Source organism: Ilyonectria robusta (genome assembly GCF_021365365.1).
Source record: "Ilyonectria robusta strain PMI_751 chromosome Unknown BGZ61scaffold_116, whole genome shotgun sequence".
Taxonomy (NCBI): domain Eukaryota; kingdom Fungi; phylum Ascomycota; class Sordariomycetes; order Hypocreales; family Nectriaceae; genus Ilyonectria; species Ilyonectria robusta.
The window spans coordinates 4,479-6,712 of record NW_025764550.1 but is presented as its reverse complement, the minus strand read 5'-3'; the positions used below and the strand labels follow the sequence as shown (position 1 = coordinate 6,712).

The window sequence follows — 2,234 nt, the reverse complement described above, 5'->3', positions numbered from 1 at the left end:
TAATAATCTTATTTTAAGTAATAAAATATAAAAAAAGTTAATATTTTTTATTATTAAAAAACTAAATTTTATTTTAATATTTATTTTATTTTAATAAATATTATTTAAATAACTTATTATTATATTAACTATTATTAATTATAAAATTCTTATTATATATATTTCTATATATTAAAAATATAAATATAAATTTTAATATAATATAAAATTTTATTAAAATTTTTAAGATTAAAAAAAAATATAAGTTAAATAATTATATAAAATTTCTTTAAAAAAAAACCCTTTTAAATTTTTTATTATATTACTTAAAATATCTAAATAAAAATTAAAAATTTATATTAGCTATTTTTAAATATAATCTATTTCTTAATAATAAAAATAAAATTAATTCATAAAAAAGTTAAGTTATTAATATTAATATTATATTTATTTAAATAAAAATAGCTATATTATATAATTTAGTTAATAATATTAAAAATATTAATAATAATAAAAGCTAAAAGCTTTTTATAAAAATTAGCTATAAAAAATATAACTTTTAATTTTAAAAGTTATTATATTATATTAAGTTAATATAAATATTAATTATTTAAAATACTAATTAAAATTTTTTTTAAATAACTTAAATAGAATATTATAAATATTAAAGATTTTAAAGTATTAAATTAAATTATAAAAGTTTTTAATATTTAGTTTTTTTAACTTTATTTAATATTATTAAATAAATTAAAGCTATATAATAATTTTAAATAGTAAAAATAAATAATAAGTAGTATACTTAATATTAAAAGAAATAATAGCTAAATAATAAAATTATTACTTATTAATTTTTACCTAAAGTTTTATTTAAGTTTTTTAACTTTAATTTTACTATTTATAATTAATAATCTTAAAATAGTAATTTTATTTTAAATTATAAAATATTAAAAAAACTAATATTTTTTATTATTAAAAAATTAACTTCTTTTTTAATATTTATTTTATTATAATTAATTTTTAATTTAATAAATTTTATTTAAATAACTTTTTTTAAAAATAACTTATTATATTTATATTATAAATTCTAATTTTAATATAATTTTAAATTTTCTTAAAATTTAAAAAATAAATTAAAAAAATAAAAATTAAATATTTGTTTAAATTTTCTTAAAAATCTTTACATTTAAATTATTATTATATTATTTATAATATTTAAATAAAAACTAATAAATTATATTAACTATTTTTAAATATTTATTTATTTATTTAATATATATTATTTTATTTATATTTAAATTTATAAAACTTCTTTAATTAATTTAAAAAAAAAACCTTTTAGCTATTTAGCTATAAAATAAAAATCTTATTATAATTTTCCTCTACTATCTTAAAAAACTTATTATTATTATTAAATTTATATTAATAAACTTATTTATTTATTTATTTAGTATACGCTATTTTACCTTTATCAAGGCCTATAGAACTCCTACTACTTTATCGGATAGGGAAAAACCGTATGCCTAAACATTAGATGAAAACCCTACCCCTTCCTTCTATTTCTACCACTCTATGTACCCATAAGGTCACTGTAGAGCATACAATGCAACTTCGAGTCTGTAACTGGTAACAACACCTCAAGCTATTCCTCGCCATTAACACCTCAACCTTCTAGTCTTCCAACCTTCCTATTTTCTCTGGGTAGAGGGGGGGTTACCTATTTATAAGCGCAGGAATGCGCTGTAGTTAGCCTCTTATAGTGGGTTGGCCAGTCCACTTCCTAAAGGCAAGCTAGGGACCAATTAGCTTGCTACCTTAGGCCCGGTTAGCGAGTCGGATCCTCGGGTTCAATCCCTGTACAGGCTGACTTTTCTGCTAGGGGACGAGGCTAGCAGTCACAGCACAATTACAAGGATTGTGCCCTGGGCTGGATTCGAACCAACAACCTCTTGAAAAAAGGTCCCAAGCTCTTAACCACTGAGCCCCAGGGTTATTATAAATATTAATTATATAAAATAAAATATAAAATATAAATAACTCTTAATAAAAAAACCTAGTATTTAAATTTACTATATTTTTATTATATATATATTATAGTTATTAAAGCCTAAGTTTTAAATTTTAAGTTGCTTTTTTCTTTTTATTAAAATTCTATTTAACTTTTTTAACTCAGTTTAAACTTAATAAATATACTAAAAACTTCTATAACCTAACTTAATACCTTAAGATCCTTATTTAAATCCCCCTCCAGCTAGCAT

At 17.3% G+C, this 2,234-nt stretch overlaps 1 pseudogene across 1 annotated transcript; it reads right to left on the bottom strand.

Moving 5' to 3' along the window:
• Positions 1 to 1,894: 1,894 nt before the first annotated feature.
• Positions 1,895 to 1,967, bottom strand: BGZ61DRAFT_t217 (annotated as a pseudogene). Its single transcript has one exon. The product of its transcript is annotated as a tRNA-OTHER (tRNA).
• Positions 1,968 to 2,234: the final 267 nt, after the last annotated feature.